Raw genomic sequence first — 24,340 nt, 5'->3', positions numbered from 1 at the left:
TCCACTGTGGGACAGCAACTGTGTCCAACCCAGCTACCATATGTTGCCGACTTGTACTTCCCAGGTGCTTAGTACAGTGCTCTGCACACAGTAAGCGCTCAATAAATACGGTTGAATGAATGAATGAATGAATATCTACCCCAGTGCTTACTACAGTGCCTGGCACATAGTAAGCATTTAACAAGTACCATAATTATTTTTATTATTAGTAGTAGTAGTAGTAATAGGGTTTATTAAGTGACACATAGAGATAAAACAAAGCACTAAAGCAACATAAAGACCAAAACAAAGATCAGTAGGGGACGGTGGCAGGAGAACAGAATTTCAGCTTCCTCATGGCTAAGAGCCAACAGTCACAACTCTGCCCACAGTGACCGCTTCAGCTGCTGCTGCTGCCACTGTTTTCCTGAGAATTTGTCAAGGCAATGTGCCAGGTTTTTTCTGTCCCACTAGGGCAATAGAAGAGGAATGGGATGGAGGCTCCTCGGTGACGTGGAAGAGAGCCATTGAGGCTTTCCCAGGGAGCGAGAACGGTGGTCCGGCTGACGATGCCAAGGGCCCTGGCTGCTGTGGTGGTGGGAGTGGCAGATACCAGAAGGAGTAAAATGGCCATCCCGTGGAGTGGTCCAGGACACCGATCAGTTCCCGCAGTCCACGATGAGCAGGGTATACTGGGAGCAGAACCCTGGAAGCCATGAGGCGGGAACGGCAGGCTTCCCTAGGATTTGCTTGGCTCTCAGAAGGAGAGAGGAACGTGAATGTGGGAAGAGCTGAGGTTTTCCCAGTGTGGGGATGGAGACAGTTCTAAGCTACGGGAACAGCGTGAGCAAGAGGATGGAGACCGAAGAGTCGACAGCAAGGTACAGCTAATAGGCTGGCTTGGGAGAAATAACGGGAGTGAGTTGGAGAACACCAGGCGAAGAAAATAGATAGATCTGGTGGGGTTAGACGGTTGAGAGTTGATCATCAGAGTTTTTGTTTGTTGCAAAGAGAAACAGAGAGCCAGTGGACGGTTTTGTGAGAGGGGAGACGGGGGCCGAGGGTTGTTTCAGAAGGATGGTCCTATGTAACAGCGGATTTGTGGAGGGGATTGAGGTTGGGAGGCCAGTTGGAAAGCTAATGCAATATAGGTTAGGTGGGCCAAGATGGTAAAAATCTGATCACTGAGAGAGGGCATATTTACCAACACCAAACCTAAGTACAGGGAATTCCCTTTTTGTTGAGGAAAGAAGCTGCTTTGACACTGGAGTCCTTATAAGAGGGAAGAGGCTGCCGTTTCTGCTAATGAAGGGTGGCTCCAAGGGGAAGAAGCTGGGTGCTTGAGGTCTGAGCTGAAATTCACTCTGGAAAGAGCAGGAGCACTGTGGAGAGGGTCAGTGAAAAGACAGGCAAAAGATCCCTCATTCAGATCATTTTTTTTTCTCCTGTGCCACCTCAAAGATTAATTTGTACGTGGGGGTCTCCCGGAATTACCCTGGGCACTCATTAGTGGGCAGGGCCAAGATGGGGGAGATTACCTGGGATGAGGAAATGTAACATTGGAAATCATAAAGTAATAATAATTATAATTATTATTGCTAAGCACTTTCTATGTGCCAAGCACTGTTCACAAGTTTTACAAGTTAAACAGGTTGGATACAGTCCCCGTCCCACATGAGTCTCACACTCTTAATCCCCATTTTACCGATGAAGTAACTGAGGCCCAGAGAAGTTAAGTGACTTTCCCAAGGTCACACAGCAGACATGTAGCAGAGATGGGATTAGAACCCATGACCTTCCAACTCCCAGGCCTATGCTCTATCCATTAAGCCATGCTGCTTCTCAAAACAGAATTCAAGCTTATCAATTCAAGATGACCCACATGGGGCTCACCATATTAATCCCCATTTTACAGATGAGGTAAGTGAGGCACAGAGAAGTGAAGAGACTTGTCCGTGGTCACACAGCAAACAAGTGGCAGAACTGGGATTAGAATCCAGATCCTTCTGGGTCCTGGGCCCAGGCTCTATCCACTACGCCATGCTTGGCTAAGTCTGGAGAGATGGTTTTGATGCCCCTTTCCTTCATTCATTCAATTGTATTTATTGAGCACTTACTGTGTGCAGAGCACTGTACTAAGCGCTTGGGAAGTACAAGTTGGCAACATATAGAGACGGTCCCTACCCAAAAACGGGCTCACAGTCTAGAAGGGGGAAATTCTCACCTGTTTGGGCAGAGGAATTGGATATATAACCTGCCCCTCGATGAAAGACTAGGGAAGTCATTCTGGCCACCATTTGACAGGAAGTTATAGAGCCTGCTGAAGGAAAAAATAACTTGCCCCAGTTTGCCAATAAATCAGCTCGGGCCAGAAGCCAAATTTCCTGACTTCGTGCCCAGTCCCTTTTTTAGCCCGTTTTGCCTTCCTGGAAGATCTAGAAATGCCTATATCGTATAATGGGAACATTTTTAGTGAGAAACAGCGTGGTCTAGTGAAAAGAGCTTTGGGAGTCAGAGGACCTGTGTTCTAATCCCAGTTCTGTCAGTTGCTTGCTGTGTGACCTTAGGCAAGTCACTTAACTTCTCTGGGTCTCAGTTACCTCATCTGGAAAGTGGCATTTAAATCCTCCTCCTCCATTCAATTCATTCAGTCGTATTTAGTGAGTGCTTACTGTGTGCAGAGCGCTGTACTAAGAGCTTGGGAAGTACAAGTTGGCAACATACAGAGACGGTCCCTACCCAACAACAGGCTCACAGTCTAGAAGGGGGAGACAGACAACAAAACATATTAACACCATAAAATAAATAGAATAAATATGTACAAATAAAATTAATAAATAAATAGAGTAATGAATAGTACAATCAAACAATCAATCATATTTATTAAGCGCTTACTATGTGCAGAGCACTGTACTAAGCACTTGGGAAGTAAAAATTGGCAACATATAGAGACAGTCCCTACCCAACACTGGGCTCACAGTCTAAAAGGGGGAGACAGAGAAAAAAAAAACCAAACATACTAACAAAATAAAATAAATAGAATAGATATGTACAAGTAAAATAAATAAATAGAGTAATAAATATGTACAAACATATACATATATACAGGTGCTGTGGGGAAGGGAAGGAGGTAAGATGGGGGGATGGAGAGGGGGACGAGGGGGAGAGGAAGGAAGGGGCTCAGTCTGGGAAGGCCTCCTGGAGGAGGTGAGCTCTCAGTAGGGCTTTGAAGGGCTCCTCCAGTTTAGACTGTGAGCCCAATGTGGGATTGTGTCCAGCCTGCTAATTGCATATCTACCCCAGTGCTTAGAACAGTGACTGACATGTACTAAGTGCTTGACAAATACCATAAAGACAACAGTATCTGTCACTAAATTTACTACTGTTTCTATAGGTATTTATAGGCACATTCCCACGTCCCACCTTCTAATCAACTTTGGCAATCACAAAATCTGGTAGCAAATCAAGCCCACAGTTTAGGTAGAGATGGGAGAAATTTGGAGCCAGATCCTTAATCTGCAAAAGGGAATCTTCTCCCAAAACGTATTATCTTCCTACAGGACATGAATGCAAAACTCCCAATAGTAAAACGAGGTAGGAAAATTTGCATTTAGGGGTTTCCTTCTGAATTTTGTGGATAATAGCCCACTGTTGGGTAGGGACTGTCTCTATATGTTGCCAACTTGTACTTCCCAAGTGCTTAGTACAGTGCTTTGCACACAGTAAGCACTCAATAAATACGATTGATTGATTGATGGCATTTACTGAGTGCTTACTATGTGCAAAGCACTGTTGTCCCACCTGGGGTTCACAGTCTTAATCCCCATTTTACAGATGAGGGAACTGAGGCACAGAGAAGTGAAGTGATTTGCCCAAAGTCACACAGCTGACAATTGGCGGAGTGGGATTTGAACCCATGACTTCTGGCTCTTTCCTCTGAACCACACTGCTTCTCCATGGTAAGTTTAGTGGATGGTGGGTTTAATTCTAATTAAGCATGAAGATTCACCCAGATCAGCTTCACTGACCCTCTAACCTACATTCCACTACCTTGTACTTCCCAAGCGCTTAGTACAGTGCTCTGCACACAGTAAGCGCTCAATAAATACGATTGTTTGATTGATTGATTGTTTGTGAAGCTGATTTATTAAACCTATACTCCCCCTCACACTTCTTCAGGAAAATGAACCATTCATTCCTGTCTCCTGGGCTGGGTCTGGGCTGTTTACTAAGGCTGTTTTCTCATGGTCAGTAGTTAGTTATCAGGGTATTGTAATGCTCTTGACATTTGGCCCCAGGTCATTTGGGCATACAAACTTAACTTAATTAATTTCCCATATAAATTACTCCACCTCCTGCAGTGGGGGATTAAAGTTCAATTGTGCTGGGTGATTTTGTAATTCTTTAAAGCATTGTTTCCTGCAAATCCCTTTGATCTTCTATGTTTTCCTTTTAGACCAAGGGTGGGGGGAGAGAAGGGGGAGGAATGCTTGTCCTAATTGGCCAGTGTTTAGACTTTGATTAGGAAATGGAAGGCGAAAGAGAACTAGAAACTAGATCAGGACAGGTGAAAACTGCCTCTTTATCCAAAATAGGGCATGATCTTGTGACCAGCGAGTCCTTTTCTTGAGATAAAAATAGTTTACTCCCTAGATTCACTGGTGAACTAAAATCCTTATGAGCTATGGTAAATAATTATGGTATTTATTAAGCTTTTACTGTATGTCAAGCACTGTTCTAAGCAGTGGGGTAGATCAATCAATCAATCAATCAATTGTATTTATTGAGCGCATACTGTGTGCAGAGCACTGTACTAGGCGCTTGGGAAGTACAAGTCGGCAACACATAGAGACAGTCCCTACCCAACAGCGGGCTCACAGTCTAGAAGGGGGAGACAGAGAACAAAACCAAACCACACTAACAAAATAAAATAAGTAGAATAGATATGTACAAGATAAATAAATAAATAGAGTAATAAATATGTACAAACATATATACATATATACAGGTGCTGTGGGGAAGGGAAGGAGGTAAGATGGGGGGGATGGAGAGGGGGACAAGGGGGAGAGGATACAAATTAATACATTTTGCACAGTTCCTGTTCCACACTGGGCTCCCAGTTTAAATAGAAGGGAGAACAGTTATCGAATCCCCATTTTACAGTTGAGGAGACTGAGGCAGAGAAAAGTTAAGTGAGTTGTCCAGAGTCACACAGCAGACATGTGGCAGAGTCGAGATTAGTACCCAGGTCCTTTGACTCTCAGGCCTGTGCTCTTTCCACTAGACCTTAAATGGAATATTTTTTCTCGAGCATTAGAGGTTAAGGGCTAGGATTAGATTTGGGAGGAAGGAGATGGGAAAGGATCACCTGCCTTCTAAAGACTCTATCCCCAGATTGTAGTAAAACCCTCTTAAACTCTGGGAAAGAGCGTTGCATGGTGGAAAGAGGAAGCAGATAACCTGGCTTCTAATCCCAATTCTGCCACTTGCCTGCTGTGTGACTCTGAGCAAATCACTTAACTTCTCTGTACCTATGTGACCTCAGCTGGAAAAAAGGTATTAACTATGGGCAGGACCATGTCTGCTATTTCTGCAGTATTGTAATCAATCATATTTAATGAGCGCTTACTGTGTGCAGAGCACTGTACTAAGTGCTTGGAATGTACAAGTTGGCAACACATAGAGACGGTCCCTACCCAACAGTGGGCTCACAGTCTAGAAGGGGGAGACAGAGAACAAAACAAAACATATTAACAAAATAAAACAAATAGAATAGATACGTACAAGTAAAATAAATTGTACTCTCCCTCAGACTTTGACTGTGATCCTCAAGCAGGACAACCTGATTATCTTGTGTCTACCCCAGCGTTTAGTACGTTGCCTGGCACATCCTAAGTGCCTAACAAGTACCAGAAAAAAGTAGGAAAAATATCAGAGAGGCTGTGCCCGTGGCCTGGGTCACTGTATGGTTACTACTGCTGCTTCCACTAGTTACCTTGAAGAGTTTCTCCCAAAACTCTTCTGGGTTGTAGGGTCCAGGGGGGACAGAATTCCCCCTGAGAAGCAGCACAGCCTAATGGATAGATCATGGGCCTAGGAGTTAGAAGGTCCTGGGTTCTAATCCCTGCTCCACCATTTGTTTGCTGTCACCTTGGGCAAGTCAGTTCACTTCTGTTTGCCTCAGGTATCTCATCTGTAAATAATAATAATGATAGCATTTATTAAGCACTTACTATTACTATGTGCAAACCACTGTTCTAAGGGCTGGGGAGGTTACAAGGTGATCAGGTTGTCCCACGGTGGGGCTCACAGTCTTTATCCCCATTTTACATTTGAGGGAACTGAGGCCCAGAAAAGTTAAGTGACTTGCCCAGTAAAATGGGGATTAAGACTGTGAGCCCCATGTGGTTTGACCTGATTAGCTTATACATGCCCCAGCACTTAGAACAGTGCCTGACACATATAGTAAGCACTTAACAGACCATAAAAAAAAATCTGGGGTTTAATCAATTGCATCAATTTTGTGCTAAGTCTGTGCAGCCACACACACAGAGGGCTCACAATATCAAGTGGGAGGTTGGGGAAGAACAGACAAATAGAAAAGTTCAATAATATGGTCTCTGTTAAGCACGGGCTTTGGAGTCAGAGGTCAGGGGTTCAAATCCCCGTTCTGCCAATTGTCAGCTGTGTGACTTTGGGCAAGTCACTTAACTTCTCTGGGCCTCAGTTACCTCATCTGTAAAATGGGGATTAAGACTGTGAGCCCCTTGTGGGACAACCTGATCACCTTGTAACCTCCCCAGCGAAAGCACTTCATAAATGCAATTATTATTATTATTAGGCACTTACTATGTGTCAATCTTAAACCCCATTTTACAGATGAGGTAACTGAGGCACAGAGACGTTAAGCGACTTACCCAAAGTCACACAGCTGACAAGCGGCGGAGTCGGGATTAGAACCCATGACCTCTGATTCCCAAGCCTGTGCTCTTTCTGCTAAGCCACACTGCTTCTCCAAGTGCTTACTGTGCTTACTGTATTGTACTGTATTAAGTGCTTACTGTGTGCAGAGCACTATATTAAGTGCTGGGAGAGAATACGTAGGTGGGGAAGTAGACTGATTAGAAATGTTTTTTTTTTTTAATTTGGCACTGGATAAAAGATACAAATGAAAAATTTAACCTCAAAAGTGTAATGGCATTTTACTGTACAGTCTGTGCCAAATGGTTCTGTTTTAAAACCTCCCTGCTAGATTGTAAACTCCTTGAAGGTAAGGAATTGAGTCTTCCAATTTAATTATACTCTCCCAAGTGCTTAATACAGTGCTCTGCAAACAGGATGTGCTCAATAAATAACGATTGTATGATTGATCATTAATAATTATAACGAACAGTGATGATAATAATGATAATAATAATAGCAATAATAATTGAGGTATTTGTTAAACACTTACTATATATACCAAGCACTGTACTGAGGTAGGCCCAAGATAATCAGGTTGGACACAGTCCCACTCAGGACTCTCAGCCTGAGTAGGAGGGAAAACAAGTGCTGAATAGCCATTTTGCAGATGAAGAAACTGAAGCAAAGACAAGGTTGGTGACTTATCCAAGGTCACACTGCAGAAAAGTGGTAGAGCTGGGATTAGAACCCGGATCCTCTTACTCTCAGGCCCGTGCTCTTTCTACTAGGCCACACTGCTCCTCAGGAGGAGCTCCAGTTCAGCCCCAGGGTTGGAGGAGGTCCAGGCCATGGGAAGGCAGGGGAATCAGCAGCTGTGATGTCGGCAGTTGGATGGCTAATATTTCTCTTTCCTTGCTGCTTTTGGCTAGGGTCCCCTTTGCCGCCACTGCTGCTCCTGTTACCATGACTGGGTTCCCCCTTCTAGACTGCGAGTTCCTTTTAGGCGGGGATTGTCTCTCTTTATTGCTGCATTGTACTTCCCCAAGCGTTTAGTACAGTGCTCTGCGCACAGTCAGCGCTCGATAAATACGACTGACTGAACGAAATGAATGATTGACTGCAGCTGAGGTCAAAAGTGTACCCTGCCACCTTTCTGGTGCTGGAATGAGGAGGAAATTTGGGAATTGTCCCACCCCAGGTGGGAGCCTCCTTTGTTCCCGAAAGAGGGTTTGGACATCCCTTGACTCCCCCTAAGGGAGTCACTGTGCTAAGCGCTTGGGAAGTCCAAGCTGGCAGTACTGCGGTGCAAGAGTGTGAGCCTCAGGTGGGACAGGGACCGTGTCCACCCTGATTAACTTGTGTCTGCCCCAGTGCTTAGAACACTATTTGACGCATAGTAAACGCTTAATGCGTACCAAAATTATTATTAAAACAAGAGGAAAATTATTATTAAAACAAGAGGGTCTTGTATCCTGCCATTCAAGTGAATTGCTAAAGGACTGAGCCCCCTCTTTCCTCTCCCCATCCCCCCAGCCCTACCTCCTTCCCTACCTCCCTCCTTTGATTTTGTTAATATGTTTGGTTTTGTTGTCTGTCTCCCCCTTCTAGACTGTGAGCCCGCTGTTGGGTAGGGATCGTCTCTATGTGTTGCCAACTTGTACTTCCCAAGCGCTTAGTACAGTGCTCTTCCCACAGTAAGTGCTCAATAAATACGATTGATTGATTGATAGTTGGTGCTCCATAAACACGACTAATTGATTGATTCCCTCTTGTCTTCTGCCTTGCCTCCTACCATTCCCCGCAACTTCCTAGCCCCCTTCTCCCTCCCTCTCTAATACCTCGCTCTGTCACTGCTCCCCATAAACAGTCAGAGGACGTGGGTTCTAATCCCGGCTCCACCACCTGTCTGCTCTGTGACGTTGGGCAAGCCACTTCACTTCTCTGTACCTCAGTTACCTCATCTGTAAAAATGGGGTTGAAGACTGTGAGCCCCATGTGGGACAAACTGATTACCTTGTATCTACCCCAGTGCTTAGAACAGTGCTAGGCACATAGTATTTATTTATTTATTTTACTTGTACATATCTATTCTATTTATTTTATTTTGTTAGTATGTTTGGTTTTGTTCTCTGTCTCCCCCTTTTAGACTGTGAGCCCACTGCTGGGTAGGACTGTCTCTATATGTTGCCAATTTGTACTTCCCAAGTGCTTAGTACAGTGCTCTGCACATAGTAAGCACTCAATAAATACGATTGATGATGATGATAGTAAGCACTTAACAAATACTATTTTAAACTCAATGTGTCATCCAAACTCTCTCTCAGTCTCTTCTAGTAATTCTCTCTCTAACGCTTCATTGTTGGTGGGGAACGTGTCTATCAACTCTGTTGTACTGTTCTCTCCCCAGCACTTACTACAGTGCTCTGCACACAGTAAGCACTCAAAAACACCGCGGATCGCCTTCTTACCCCAAAACAGAAGCATTGTGGCCTAGTGGAAAGAGCTCAGGAATTAGAAGACCTGGGTTCTAATCCTGGCTCCACCACTTACCTGCTGTGTGACCTAGGGCAAATCACTGCACTTCTCTGGGCCTCGGTTATCTCGTCTGTAAAATGGGGATTGAGACCGTGAGCTCTAGGCAGGGAATGTGTCTGTTTATTGTTACACTGTACTCTCCCAAGTGCTTATTACAGTGGTCTGCATGCAGTGGACTGACTGACTGAGTGACAGGGACTGTGTTCAACCCAATTATCTTGTATCTACCCCAGTGCTTAGTATAGTACCTAGTACATAGTAATAATAATAATAATAATGATGATGATGGTATTTATTAAGTGCTTACCATGTGCAAAGCACTGTTCTAAGCACTGGGGAGGTTACAAGGTGATAATAATAATAATGATAGCATTTATTAAGCGCTTACTATGTGCAAAGCACTGTTCTAAGCGCTGGGGAGGTTACAAGGTGATCAAGTTGTCTTGGGGGGGGCTCAAAGATTTAATCCCCATTTTACAGATGAGGTAACTGAGGCCCGGAGAAGTTAAGTGACTTGTCCAAAGTCACACAGCTGACAGTTGGTAGAGTCAGGATTTGAACCCGTGAACTCTGACTCCAAAGCCCGTGCTCTTTCCACTGAGCCACGCTGCTTCTTAACACATATCATAAGAAAAAGAATCAGCTTTGGGAAAGAGACAGAGAGAGAACAAAACTCAACAGGGTCAGACTTTCTGGCTTTCACCCTTTGACCAGTCCCAGCCAGGGCCCGTAACCGCTACAGACCATAACAATCTGGGTGCACGCAGGCTGGGCATCCCCCCAATGTACTCAGTTTTATCGCTGCTCCTCCCTGCTCCTGCCATTTCCTTTTGGCCATCGACCGCCACGATGTTGCCTTCTCCACCATCGTGGCTACCAGCCAACCTCCCTGACTCCTGCCTGCACGGCCACCTCGTCGTCACTTCTGATCCCACGGCTGCTCCCATTTGCGGGAGGGAGGCAGTCCGCATTTTGGTTCACTCCTGTTTACCAAAATCCCCTGGATAAGCAGAGCAGACTCGGTTGCCGTGATGGAAGGGGAGGGACGACGGAGGAGGAGCCAGCGATGGCAGTAAGGCTTTTGGCTGCGTGGCTCACTAACCGATGACCCCTCCTGGCATTGGCCCTGCCCTTTACTGAACCTTTTAGAAACTATATCCATGGCATAGACACACATTTAGCACAATTGATCTTTCTAGTCCAAGATGACATTCATCTTTAAGTCAGTATAACAGAAAGGACCAGAACTTCTAGACTGTGAGCCCACTGTTGGGGAGGGACCGTCTCTATATGTTGCCAACTTGTACTTCCCAAGCGCTTAGTACAGTGCTCTTCACACAGTAAGCGCTCAATAAATATGATTGAATGAATGAATGCACTCTTTGATTATGAGGCCCCCTGAGGCAGAGGGACAGCATCTAATTCACACTTCCGGCACTTACTACAGTGCTCAACAATCAGTAAGTGTTTAATATCAATCAATCAGTCAATCAATCGTATTTATTGAGCACTTGCTATATGCAGAGCACTGTACTAAGTGGTTGGGAAGTACAAGTTGGCAACATATAGAGACAGTCCCTACCCAATAGTGGGCTCACAGTCTAGAAGGGGTAATAAATACTATTACTACCATTATTGCTGCTCTTTTATCCAAGTGCTTCTAATAATCAGGCAATTTCAGATATTAATTTGTCCCCTCCATTCGCAATATTCGTAGAAATCAAATACTCTTCTCTTTTATCTGACTGCTTCTAATAATCAGGCAATTTCAGATATTAATTTGTCCCCTCCATTCGCAATATTCGTAGTTAGAAATCAAATACTTTTCTCAGGGACCAAGGTTGTCTCGGCATATATCTGTCAAATGCATTGGGAAATTATGGGGAAAATAGCTGACAGCCTAACTGGATGTTTCGGGGTTAAGTTTAACGGGCAATATTCACTTCTGGGGCAAACTGACCTCTAAGTTGAAAGATCAACTTGCCCAATGTGTGCAAAAGAATCAACAAACATGGCTACAGTATCCAATTGAAATAAATGGCCTGATAAATAAATGCTTGGCCTGATGACTGTAGAGAAGAGAGACAGTCAGCGATGGCTGCATTTGAAGGCTGCCATTGGAAAGAATAACAAAATTGATAGCCTCTAACTTGGTTTGATGACCTCAAAAGTTATCTTTCTCATTCATCCACGCATGGGAGATTGCTTAACCTCTTCCCCGAGAAACTTTAAGAACGGGAGAGGATGGTGGGGGAATCACATCTGCTCGGGATCATATTATCATGAGGTTCCTCCTGAAGGCAGGGGGACTTCTTGAAGTTCTTCCTAGGTGAAGGGCCCTGCTGCCCCGTGGAGTGACTGCTGCTTTTTCTTTATATTTGTGTTTTAAGTGCTGAGGGCACAGATTGATTTAGGAGTTCACAAGGTGTCCCTCTGCCCTGCTTCGAGAGGGAGAGGGAACTCTGCCCCATAAGAAAAATGGGGCTGATTGAAGGTGAGCCACTGGGACACCGTGGGCTGGAACCTAACTCCTTGCTTCCAAATTACATTCCTTTAGAGTCAGTCAGTCAGTCAAAAGGTTTTGGTAAAGGCCCCCTGGAAGCAAATCTCAGTTTTTTCTGCTTTTTTTAATGGTATTTCTTAATAAATAATAATAATAAGCACTTACTATGGACCAGGCATAATTCTAAACCCTGAGGGAGATACAAGCTAATCAGATGGGACACAGTTCACGCCCCACATGAGGCTCCCAGTCTTAAATCCCCATTTTACAGATGAGGTGACTGAGGCACAGAGAAGTTAAGTGACTTAGTCAAGGGCACGTAGCAGACGAGTGGCAGAGCCGGGCTTCGAACCCGGGTCCTCTGACTCCCAAGCCCTGGCCAACTTGTACTTCCCAAGCGCTTAGTACGGTGATCTGCACACAGTAAGTGCTCAATAAATACAATTGAGTGAATGAATGCTTTAGGAAAAACAGGATATGTTTCCTGCCTTAAAAGACTTGGGCCTAATCTCAAATACACAAAATCCCATCACACCCATGGGAGCCAAAGAACATTAACAAAATGCCTCCGAATGAAAGAAACATCTTTCCAGCAAAAGATAGCTGGACTACAGGGTGACTAGAGGGATAATGCCAGGTGGGGTTACTTCTGTTCTCCTGTTGCTGCTTTTTCCCCTTTCCCTTTCCGATTAGCTTGTAACCCTTGCCCTGCTTCTGTTTGCCTATGGATCAATAGCCTCCCCCTTCTCCCCTGCCCCCCAAACCTGTCCATATTGCCACCACTTTCTGGTGAGTGGCTAAATGGACAAGACACTAATTTAGAATAAATGTTTCCGGACCCCAACATTTTATCCAGCGGATGTGAGTGCCACATGCCACAACGGTGTTAAAAACAGATGAGGGCATAGCAATGTCTACTCAGTGAAGAGGGCACACAAAGGTATTAGAACAGTGCTTTGCACATAGTAAGCGCTTAACAAATACCATCATTATTATATTTTGGCCCACTGCCCTGCCCCACTGACTCCAGTCAGCCATCTCCTGATGCCTCCATCTGGTCACCGGGGAGGGGGTGGGGGAGTGGAGATGACTCTGTGCAGTCTTCACTGCTACTCATCATCAATCGTATTTATTGAGCGCTTACTGTGTGCAGAGCACTGTACTAAGCGCTTGGGAAGTACAAGCTGGTAACATATAGAGACAGTTCCTACCCAGCAGTGGGCTCACAGTCTAAAAGGGGGAGACAGAGAACAAAACCAAACATACTAACAAAATAAAATAAATAGAATAGAAAAAAATACTACTGAAAAAAATAACTCAAGGGGCTGTTCTACTGACAGTAGCATGCCCTATCCTCATTCCCCTAACAAAAGTTCCGTGCAAGCAGTCAGTTTAGGCTAGGAGTCCTTCGATCACTGGAGGGGCAGCAGCATTGTTTGAAAACCCCCTGTCTGAGGAGCCCTATTTAGGAGACACTGCTCACCCGGAATGCCGAAGGAGCTTGAAAAGGTGTTCTAAGCAACACCTGTCTCATTAAACTCAAACCTGCCACACCAGAGGATGGTGCCTGGCAAACCTTGATCTTGTCGCATGGATAAGACCTTACCAAAATACTCCGGTGATTATCCAACCACCTCCACATCAAACAGAAGCTCCTTGCCGTCAGCTTAAAAGCATTCAATCAGCTTGTCCCCTTCTACCTCGCTTCGTCCCCTCCTACCTCACCTAGTTCATTCATTCATTCAATCATATTTACTGAGCGCTTACTGTGTGCAGAGCACCGTACTAAGCGCTTGGGGAGTACAAGTCGGCAACATCTAGAGACGGTCCCTACCCGACAGCGGGCTCACAGTCGCGGTCCGCCTCCAGACATCAGCTGTGTGACTTTGGACAAGTCACTTCACTTCTCTGGGCCTCAGTTCCCTCATATGTAAAAGGGGGATGAAGACGATGAGCCCCACATGGGACAACCTGATCACCTTGTACCCCCCCCAGCGCTTACCACAGTGCTTTGCACATAGTAAGCGCTTAACAAATACCATTATTATTAGATACATAGTCGGAAGAGAATCAATCAATCAATCAATCGTATTTATTGAGTGCTTACTGTGTGCAGAGCACTGTACCAAGCGCTTGGGAAGTACAACCCCGCCGGCACACTTGACTCCTCTAATGCCAACCTACTCACTGTACCTCGATCTCTTCTATCTTACTACCGACCTCTCACCGACATCCTGCCTCTGGCCTGCAGTGCCTGCCCTCTTCATGTACGACAGAAAATTTCTTTCTCACCTTTAGCTGCTTACTGGAGGTATGTCTCCTCCGGACTAATTCCTCATTTCCTTTTCTCCCACTCCCTTCTGCATTGCCCTGATATGCTCCCTTTATTCACCCTCCACAGCACCACGGCACATATCTGTAATTTAATTAAATTAATACCTGTCTCCCCCTCTAGACTGTAAGCTTGTTGAGGACAGGGAACGTGATTGTTAATTCTTATATAGTACGCTACCAAGCACTCAGTGCAGTGTTCTGCAGATGATAAGTTTTGAATAAATAGGACTGATTGATTTATACCAAGCTAACCTTCTCCTGCTGCTGTCCCCTCACTACACTGTTGTATCAGCTTGGAATCAATCAGTTAATCAAAGGTATTTATAAAGCACTTAGGGAAGCAACATGGGCTAGTGGAAGGGGCGAAGGGCTAGGAGTCAAAGGACCTGTGTTCTAATTCTGGCTCTGCCACTTGCTTAGTGTGTGACCATGGGCAAGTCACTTAATTTCTCTGTGTCTCAGCTTCCTCATCTACAAAATGGGGATTCAATACCTGTTTTTCTTCCTACTTTATATTGTGAGTCCTATGAGGGACCTCATTATCTTCTATCTACCCCAGTGCTTAGTACAGTGCTTAACACATAGTAAGTGCTTAAAGACCACAATTATTATTATTATTGTTATCATTATTACTATATACAGAGCACTGCACTAAACACTTGGAAGAATACAGCTGAGCTGATAGATATGTTCCCTGCCCACAAGAGAAGCAGCTTGGCTCAGTGGAATGAGCCTGGGCTTTGGAGTCAGAGGTCCTGGGTTCAAATTCTGGCTCCGCCAATTGTCAGCTGTGTGACTTTGGGCAAGTCACTTAACTTCTCTGCACCTCAGTTACCTCATCTGTAAAATGGGGATTGACTGTGAGCCCCCTGTGGGAAAACCTGATCACCGTGCAACCTCCCCAGTGCTTAGAACAGTGCTTTGCACATAGTAAGTGCTTAATAAATGCCATTATTATTATAAGGAGCTTACGATCTAGAGGGAGATGCAGACATTAAAATAAAATCAATTTGGATAAGTGCATAAGTGCTGTGGGGCTGAAGGTGGGATGACTATCAAGTGCTAAAGGGTAATAACAATAATAATAATTATGTTATCTGTTAAGCCCTTACTGTGTGCCAATCGCTGTTCTAAATGCTGGGGTAGATACAAGGTAATCAGGTTGACCCACGTGGGGCTCACAGTCTTAATCTCCATTTTGTAGATGAGGTAACTGAGGCACAGAGAAGTTAAGTGACTTACCCAAAGTCACAAAGCGGATAAGTGGTGGAGCCAGGATTAGAACCCACATCCTCGGATTCCCAAGCCTGTGCTCTTGCCACCAGGCCATGCTGCTTCTCTATTTATCTATAGTGTCTAATACTTTGATAAGGTGAAGGGACACCCTACAGGGATTATGGTGTTCTCTGTTTTCTCTCCTGCATCTGACCGGAAATTAAGAACATATCCACCATATTCCTCTAAGGTCTTAAGGTGCACTTGGGTTTTCTAGAAACTCTTGCCTCACCATGTTCTTCAATCAATCAATCAATCGTATTTATTGAGTTCTTACCGTGTGCAGAGTGCTGTACAAGCACTTGAAAAACTACAGTATAAGAGAGTTGGTAATAATGATAATAATGGCATTTATTAAGCGCTTACTATGTGCAAAGCACTGGGGCAGTTACAAGATGATCAGGTTGTCCCTCGTGGGGCTCACAGTCTTCACCCCCATTTTACAGATGAGGTCACTGAGGCCCAGAGAATAATAATAATAATAATAGTGACATTTATTAAGCGCTTACTATGTGCAAAGCACTGTTCTAAGCGCTGGGGAGGTTACAAGGTGATCAGGTTGTCCCACGGGGCGGCTCACAGTCCTAATCCCCATTTTACAGATGAGGTAACTGAGGCCCAGAGAACTTAAGTGACTTGCTCAAAGTCACATAGCTGACAATTGGCGGAGCCAGGATTTGAACCCATGACCTCTGACTCCAAAGCCCGTACTCTTTCCACTGAGCCACGCTGCTTCTATAATGATGGCATTTATTAAGCGCTTACTACGTGTAAAGCACTGTTCTAAGCGCTGGGGAGGTTACAAGGTGATCAGGTCATCCCACGGGGGTCTCACAGTCTTAATCCCCGTTTTACAGATGAGGTTACTGAGGCCCAGAGAAGTTAAGTGGCTTGCCCAAAGTCACACAGCTGACAATTGGTGGAGCTGGGATTTGAACCCATGACCTCTGACTCCAAAGCCCGGGCTCTTTCCTACTGAGCAATGCTGCTTCTCGTGGACACGTTCTCTGTCCACAATGAACTTACAGACTAGAGGTGGGTAGACAGGCCTTAATATAAATAAATTAATCACGGATATGGATGTAAGTGCTGTGGGGCTGAGGGAGGGGTGAGTAAAGTGTGCAAATCCAAGTGTAATGATGTCACAAAAGGGAGTGGGAGAAGAGGGCCTAGTCAGGGAAGACCTCTTGGAGGAGTTGTGCCTTTGATAAGGCTTTGAAGGTGGTGAAATAATAATAATGATAGCATTTATTAAGCGCTTACTATGTGCAAAGCACTGTTCTAAGCGCTAGGGAGGTTACAAGGTGATCAAGGTGATCCTGTATATATGTATATATGTTTGTACATATTTATTACTCTATTTATTTTACTTGTACATATCTATTCTATTTATTTTATTTTGTTAATATGTTTGGTGGTGTTCTCTATCTCCCCCTTCTAGACCGTGAGCCCACTGTTGGGTAGGGACTGTCTCTATTTGTTGCCAACTTGTACTTCTCAAGCACTTAGTACACTGCTCTGCACACAGTAAGTGCTCAATAAATACGATTGATTGATTGATTGATCAGGTTGTCCCACGGGGGGCTCACAGTCTTCATCCCCATTTTACCGATGAGGTGACTGAGGCCCAGAGAAGTGAAGTGGCTTGCCCAAAGTCACACAGCTAAGTGGTGGAGCTGGGATTTGAACCCATGACCTCTGACTCCAAAGCCTGGGCTCTTTCCACGGAGCCACGCTGCTTCTCCGGCATGGAGATCGTCAGATCTGAAGTGAGTCGTGTGTGAAGCGGAGGGCGATCCAGCCCGGGGGCCAGATGCGTGATGAGGTTGGCGGTGAGATACGTGACATAATCCAGAAGGATTATGATTAAGATTCTGATGTGCTAGCCCAGGATAGCCTGCAGTCAGTATTAATTTATTTATTTTACTTGTACATATCTATTCTATTTATTTTATTTTGTTAGTATGTTTGGTTCTGTTCTCTGTCTCCCCCTTTTAGACTGTGAGCCCACTGTTGGGTAGGGACTGTCTCTATATGTTGCCAACTTGTACTTCCCAAGTGCTTAGTACAGTGCTCTGCACACAGTAAGCGCTCAATAAATACGATTGATTGATTGATTGATTGATTCAGTTCGATCCCCTTCTTTAAGACGGCGATGACTGCGGCCCCTTCGAAGTCCCTAGGCGTTTTCTTGGTTCTCCGTAGGTTGAGAATGTGCAAGTGGCTATTGGCGAGTCCCTTCTCCTGCTCCACAACGACAGGATGTATTAAGCGCTTACTATGTACCAAAAATTGGTGTGCTGGAATAGATTCATTCCAACGACAGGATGTATTAAGCGCTTACTATGTACCAAAAATTGGTGTGCTGGAATAGATTCATTCATTCAATTGTATTTATTGAGAGCTTACTGTGCGCAGAGCACACACTAAGTGCTTGGAAAGTGCAATAGATACAGGATGTCAGTCTCTGCAAGCATCTCTGTAGCCACTTGGCAGCTGTGTGACTGTGGGCAAGTCACTTCACTTCTCTGTGCCTCAGTTACCTCATCTGTAAAATGGGGATTAAGTCTGTGAGCCCCATGTGGGACAACTTGATTACCTTGTTTCTAACCCAGCGCTTAGAACAGTGCTTTGCACATAGTAAGCACTTAATAAATGCCATTATTATTATTATTATCTGGGAGTTCGGCTGGGTTTTGATATCACTTACTGAAATGGCGGCAATCCGCTACAAGTCAAAACTGGGCAGCAGCGGCATGGGAGAGAGTCATCATCATCAATCGTATTTATTGAGCGCTTACTATGTGCAGAGCACTGTACTAAGTGCTTGGGAAGTACAAATTGGCAACATATAGAGACTGTCCCTACCCAACAGTGGGCTCACAGTCTAAAAGGTCTAAGAGTCGAGGGAGGAGGCTCAAGTTTACTGCGTGGAAGGTATATTTTTACCAAGAAAACTACGGATACACTTCTAGGATGATTGCAGATGGAGAGCGGGGCATAAGACAAGAACTGAAATGGTGACTTTGTGTTGGACTTAAAGCTCTTGTCAATCAATCAATCAATCAATGATATTTATTGAAAAAGAGCTCACCTCCTCCAGGAGGCCTTCCCAGACTGAGCCCCCTCCTTCCTCTCCCCCTCTGCCTTACCTCCTTCCCCTCCCCACAGCACCTGTATATACGTATACATGTTTGTACGCATTCATTACTCTATTTATTTATTTATTTTATTTGTACATATTTATTCCATTTATTTTATTTTGTTAATACGTCTTGTCTTGTTCTCTGTCTCCCCCTTCTCGACTGTGAGCCCACTGTTGGGTAGGGACCGTCTCTATATGTTGCCAACTTGTACTTCCCAAGCGCTTAGTATAGTGCTCTGTATTCATTCATTCATTCATTGTCGTATTTATTGAGCACTGTACTAAGCGCTTGGGAAGTACAAGTTGGCAACATATAATAATAATAATGATGATGACGGTATTTGTTAAGCGCTTACTATGTGCAAAGCACTGTTCTAAGCGCTGGCACCATTCTAAGCCCTACCCAACAGCAGGCTCACACAGTAAGTGCTCAGTAAATACGATTGAATGAATGAATTGAAGAATAATAATAATGATGGTATTTGTTAAACACTTACTATGTGCGAAGCACTGTTCTAAGCGCTGGGGGGGGATACAAGATGACAAGACAAGAGAAGTGGTGGAGCTGTGATTAGAACCCATGACCTCTGACTCCCAAGGCTCTTTCCACTGAGCCATGCTATCTGCAGAACACTGTACTAAGCGCTTGGGAGAGTACAATACAGCAGACTTAGCAGATAATAATAATAATGATGGCATTTATTAAGCGCTTACTATGTGCAAAGCACTGTTCTAAGCGCTGATGCGTTCCCTGCCCATAATGAGGATGTCTGTGGATTACAGCCAGTTCATTTTTCTTTACAGAGAAACAGAGAAGCAGCGTGGCTCAGTGGAAAGAGCCCGAGCTTTGGAGTCAGAGGTCATGGGTTCGAATCCCGGCTCCACCAATTGTCAGCTGTGTGACTTTGGCAAAGTCACTTCACTTCTCTGGGCCTCAGTTACCTCATCTGTAAAATGGGGATTAAGACTGTGAACCCCACGTGGGACAACCTGATCACCTTGTAACCTCCCCAGCGCTTAGAACAGTGCTTTGCACATAGTAAGCGCTTAATAAATGCCATCATCATTATTATTATTATTATTACAGAGCCTCATCCTCAAAAGAGGAAGGTGGGTTGAGGAGATAAATGCTGTTATCTTTTTTCAAAGTCCCTTTTCATTTGTGATGAGAGTAAGTCATAGTTAGCTGTGGAGAGGGAACACGTCTACCCACTCTGTTGTATGCTCCCAAGTGCTTAGTACAGTGCTCTCCACACAGTAAGTGCTCAGTAAATACCAATGATTGATTGATCGATTGAAAGTTAAGCTACGGCAATGGGTTTGGGGCCAATAACATTTTTTAATGATATTTGCTGAGCACTTACTGTGTCAGGCACTGTACTAAGCACTGGGGTAGTTAGAGATGATCAGGGTTGGATACGGTCTCTGTCCCACATAGGGCTCACAGTCTTAATCCCCATTAAGAGTCCCTTTTTATTTGTGATGAGAGTAAGGCATAGTTTGCTGCAGACAGGGAACATGTCTACCCACTCTGTTGTACGCTCCCAAGTGCTTAGTACAGTGCTCTACACACAGTAAGTGCTCAGTAAATACTAATGATTGATCGATTGAAAGTTAAGCTATGGCAATGGGTTTGGGGCCAATAACATTTTTCTATGATATTTGCTCAGCAGTTACTGTGTCAGGCACTATACTAAGCACTGGGGTAGATAGAGATGATCAGGGTTGGACACAGTCCCTGTCCCACAGTCTTAATCCCCATTTTACAGGTGAGGTGAGGTTGGAGTACAGAAGATGTAAGTGACAGGTGGTGAAGCTGAGATTAGTACCCAGGGCCTCTAACTAACAGGTCCATGATCTTTCACTAGGCCATTTTTTAATTTTAATAGTTTCCATTTATTATTTACTATGTGCAGGGCACTGAACTAAGCACTGCTGTCGATTCATTCATTCTTTCATTCAACTGTATTTTTTAAGTGCTTATTGTGTGCAGAGTACCGTACTAAGTGCTTGGGACAGTTCAATACAACAATAAAGAGTGACAATCCCTGCCCACAGCGAGCTCATGGTCTAGACGGGAGGGAAACAGACATCAGTACAAACAGACATCATTACAAATAAACAAATAAAAAACAGATATATACATTAGTTCTGTGGGCCTGGGAGAGGGAGGAAGAGCCAAAGGAGCAAATCAGGGTGATGCAGAAGGGAGTGGGAGATGAGGAAAAGTGAGGCTTATCCTCGGAACTCCTCTTGGAGGAGATAAATGTCAATAAATATGATTGACTGACTGATTGGAGGAGATGTGACTTCAGTAAGACTTTGAAGTTGGGAAGAGTAATTGTCTGGTGGTTTTGAGGATGGAGGGCATTCCAGGTCAGAGGCAGGTTGTGAGCGAGATAGGTGAGATCGAGGCACAGTGAGAAGGTTAGCACAGAGGAGCGAAATAATGATAATAATAATTCATTCATTCATTAAATCATATTTATTGAGCGCTTACTGTGTGCAGAGCACTGTATTAAGTGCTTGGGAAGTACAAGTTGGCCACACATAGAGAGGGTCCCTACCCAACAATGGGCTCACAGTCTAGAAGGGGGAGACAGACAACAAACCAAAACATGTAGACAGGTGTCAAAGTCGTCAGAACAAATAGAATTAAAGCTCTATGCACATCATTAACAAAATAAATAGAATAGTAAATATGTACAAGTAAGATGAAGTAATAAATCTGTACAAATGTATATACAAGTGCTGTGGGGAGGGGAAGGAGGTAGGGTGGGGGGATGGGGAGGAGGAGAGGAAAAAGGGGGCTCAATACGGGAAGGCCTCTTGGAGGAGGTGAGCTCTCAGCTGGGCTTTGAAGGGAGGAAGAGAGCTAGTTTGGCAGATTTATGGAGGGAGGGCATTCCAGGCTAGGGGAAGGACGTTGGCCGGGGGTCGACGGCGGGACAGGCGAGAACGAGGTACGGTGAGGAGGTTAGTGGCAGAGGAGCGGAGGGTGTGGGCTGGGCTGTAGAAGGAGAGAAGGGAGGTGAGCATTTGTTAAGCGCTTACTATGTGCCAAGCACTGTTCTAAGCGCTGGGGGAGATACCAGGTAAACAGGTTATCCCACATGGGGCTTACAGCCTTAATCCCCATTTTCCAGATGAGCTAACTGAGGCACAGAGAAGTGACTTGCCCAAAGTCACACAGCTGACAAATGGCGGAGCTGGGATTCGAACCCATGGCCTCTGATTCCCAAGCCCGGGCTCTTTCCACTGAGCCACGCTGCTTCTCATAGTTTGCAAACTAGTCAGGCTGGATGCAGTTTATCTCCCACATGGGGCTCACAGGTCTTATCCCCATTTTACAGAAGAGGTCATCGAGGCACAGAGAAGTCGAGGGACTTGCCCAAAGTCACACAGCAGGCTCATGGTGAAGCTGGAATTAGAACTTAGTTCCTCAGATTCCCCAGCCCATGCTATTTCCACTAACCCATGCTGCTGCTCATATTTTTCAGAGCTATGAAGTCCTTATTTAATTAAGGGACTATTTTAAAAAATTGAGCAGCATAGGTCATAAGCGCCAGAAGAAAACCTAAATTAATCTCCTTTAGTCCAGTTAATAGTAAATGCCCGGAGACTTCCTGCGTTTAATACAATTTTAATAAGGGGGGTCTCAGAAATGAGAAACTGAAATCCTCTCTCAAAAACAGGCCTTATTTTGAGGTTCTCTGGGAAGACTGTCTATACCAATACGAGGTTACACATGAAGATGGTAAAAGTCAAAAAAGCACTTTATTTTCATGCTGTGTGGCAGGCAGATGTGTTTTGCTGCGGACGTTGCTCTCCTTAAAATACGCAAAGCTTTCGTGCTTTCCATAACTCACCTTGACAGCCTTAAAAAGTCTGCTGAGAGCAGCACTTAGGATAATCAATCAATCAATCAATCAATCAATTGTATTTATTGAGCGCTTACTGTGTGCAGAGCACTGTACTAAGCGCTTGGGAAATACAAGTTGGCAACATATGGTTAGTCAGAAATAATGTGACCTGCTAGCTATGCTTCTTCTGGATCTAAAGCAAAGAAAGAGGTCGAAGATGAGTTTGGCAACCAAGGCCTCTCCTTGGTTCTAATCCCAGCTTCACCGTGTGTCTGCTGTGTGACTTTGGGCAAATCCCTTGAATTCTCTGTGCCTCGATGACCTCTTCTGTAAAATGGGGATAAGACCTGTGAGCCCCATGTGGGAGATAAACTGCATCCAGCCTGACTAGTTTACAGCGGGATTATTTTTCTTTGCGAGTGCCCAGACTCCCGGCTTTCTCATACCTTGGCTCCTTATGACCAGCGCACTTCATTTCCATAATGAGGAAAGGAGCAGGTCGTTAGGAAGAGGACGAAATTCAAAAGTATAACCTTGTTTCGATTTTGCTGATTTAGAAAATATTTCCTTTCCCCGGAATGGTAACTTGTACTTCCCAAGCGCTTCGTACAGGGCTCTGCACGCAGTAAGCGCTCAATAAATACGATTGATTGAATGAATGAATGAATGGTATCCTTAACCGCTCAACAAAACTCCTAGGAAACTCAGTGGTGACCATCTGCACGGTTTCAGCTACTTCCAGTCTTCCGAGGCTTTTCAGGCATCAGCCCCTGTGGGTGAATTGGGTAGGGACTGTCTCTATATGTTGCTAATTTGTACTTCCCAAGCGCTTAGTACAGTGCTCTGCACATAGTAAGTGCTCAATAAATAAATACGATTGATGATGTTAGCACGCTGCTGGCCGGAGCATCCCGAGTAAAATGCCAGCTCTGAGCTGTGCTCCAAAGCCCTCTTTGCCCTTTCATATATTCATTCACTCGTTCAATCATATTTATTGAGCACTCACTGTATGCAGAGTGCTGTACTAAGCACTTGGGAGACTACAATATAACAATAAACGGACACATTACTTGCCCCCGGTGAGCTTACGGTCTAGGGACTTTTCTCTGCCCCTTCCCGGGAGCCCCTGACCCTGTGTTTATTAATAAAAAAAAATAATATTTGTTAAGCACTTACCGTACTAATAAGCACTGGGGTGGATATAAACAGATCAGTTTGGACACAGTCCCTGTCTCAGGTGACTCACAGTTTCAATCCCATTTTACAGATGAGGTAACTGAGGCACAGAGAAGTTAAGTGTCTTGCCCAAGGTCACACAGCAGACAAATGGCAGAGTCAGGATTCATGATAATAATGATAATAATTATGGAGTTTGTTAAGTGCTTCCTACGGGCCAGACACTGTACTTAGCGCTGGGGTGGATAAAAGCAAATCGAACTGGACACAGCCCCTGTCCCAGATAGGGCTCACACTCTCAATCCCCATTTTACAGATGAGGTAACTGGGGCCCAGAGAAGTGAAGTGATTTGCCCAAAGTCACACAGCAGACAAGTGGCAGTGCTCGGATTAGAACCCATGACCTTCTGACTCCTCCTAATGACAGGCAGAGGGGAAAGAGAGGTAATAACGGTAATACTATTACTGTTATCGTATTTATTAAGCATTATTATGTGTCAAGCACTGTTTTAAGCGCTGGGGTACAAGTTAATCCGGTTGTCCATGAACCCACCTTCACTTCTAAGTCCCAAAACACCAGAGAAGCGGTGCGGTCTAGTGGAAAGAACACAGGCTTGGGAGTCGGAG

This window comes from Tachyglossus aculeatus, chromosome 9 (assembly GCF_015852505.1).
Source record: "Tachyglossus aculeatus isolate mTacAcu1 chromosome 9, mTacAcu1.pri, whole genome shotgun sequence".
Lineage (NCBI taxonomy): Eukaryota > Metazoa > Chordata > Mammalia > Monotremata > Tachyglossidae > Tachyglossus > Tachyglossus aculeatus.
The sequence above is the reverse complement of the archived record's forward strand: the minus strand, read 5'-3'. Positions refer to the sequence as shown.